The following is a 1,290-nucleotide window of genomic DNA, read 5'->3' on the forward strand; positions in this document are numbered from 1 at the left end:
CACGTAATAAAAAGCGAATTGTAAATTTTATTTGCTACACGAATTTTTCAAATCTTATCGCCTTAAAATGGCGAAAACATACTGTAAACTTGATAAGTACGTTTGCTTGTTGGTCTCATTTTGATTCGAAGGTGTCTTTCTAAAGCATCTTCTTTGCAGTCATTTAGCAGAGCTTATTTGTTTACGCCGGCTTCACTCTCCTCGCAAAGCGATACCACAGACGTACTATGTATGTATTCCAGCCTCTTTGGGCCTAATAAATCGAATACAGAATTTGTACTACGATATTTGTTTTTGCTTCATTTAGTACGAAACAACCTGTATATCTCTAGCCCAATACAGAAGTGATACTTGATATTGTGTTTACATATTGTAATTTTGTGGCCTTCGCTAGGATGAGAGAAAAAACATTTGACCAGTAGTTAACAGTTAGAAGAAACTATGGGTAGTATTTCTTGCAACCATTACACGTTATCGCTCCTCGGCCTGTTGGCTAAAATCAAGTGTAGTATCTGTTTTTATCACATTAAAATCTGATATGACACTTACAGAGGGTCCTGATTTTAATCTAATTTTTGAACACTCTACTTGCGGTTAGGTATTTATACCGCCCTTGCCAAAGGTTGGCCCGTTATTGCACCTTCTCCGGGAGCGGCCTTACTAAAATTAAGGAAAGAATTTGCACGTTGCTTGTTTCCCTAAGTCTCACAGCATGGCAGGAAAGAGAAAGGCAATGTTTATAATATGCTACACACAATATTATTATATCATATCACGTAGTATTACACATAAATATCATTTTCCGATAATACGTTCGTTATACGAAAAGTTAGTGCGTTTCGCAAATTTATTGCATAGATGTAAAAGGGTATTGAGTTTCTTGTGTCAGGTATAGTTAATTATCCAGAAGTGTAGGAAAAATCGCAGACATTTCCGAAATTTAGTGCTATTATTCAGAGTAACTTTTAAAGTATTATTCGAAAAGAATAAAGCTAATTAAATTTATTTTTTAATTTTTAGTAAAGAACTAAACTACTTACATTATTAAATTTTAAAATATTTATAAACTGAGATACTCCTCACACGTGCAATCAGAGCTGTATTACGTGATACTTTTATTGACGTCCGTTTCTCCTTCATATGTTACTAAAACGTTAGCATTGAAAGCTCTATAAAATGTAAAATATAAATATTTCCATTGTTTTCATTAACACTGTAGCTGGAAATTTTTGTTCAAAAATCTCAATTTGTATGCTCTGTGTTTTGGGAAAAGGGGCCATTGCATCAAAC

General features: G+C 33.7%; 1 non-coding gene across 1 annotated transcript; it reads left to right on the forward strand.

Moving 5' to 3' along the window:
• The first annotated feature begins 473 nt into the window (after positions 1-473).
• Positions 474-665, forward strand: LOC146994275 (U2 spliceosomal RNA). Its single transcript, XR_015044284.1, has one exon. It is a non-coding gene; the product is annotated as a U2 spliceosomal RNA (small nuclear RNA).
• Positions 666-1,290: the final 625 nt, after the last annotated feature.

The sequence above is a fragment of the Stegodyphus dumicola genome, chromosome 11, assembly GCF_044657685.1.
Source record: "Stegodyphus dumicola isolate Sdum_Otavi_A_Nest chromosome 11, ASM4465768v1".
Taxonomy (NCBI): domain Eukaryota; kingdom Metazoa; phylum Arthropoda; class Arachnida; order Araneae; family Eresidae; genus Stegodyphus; species Stegodyphus dumicola.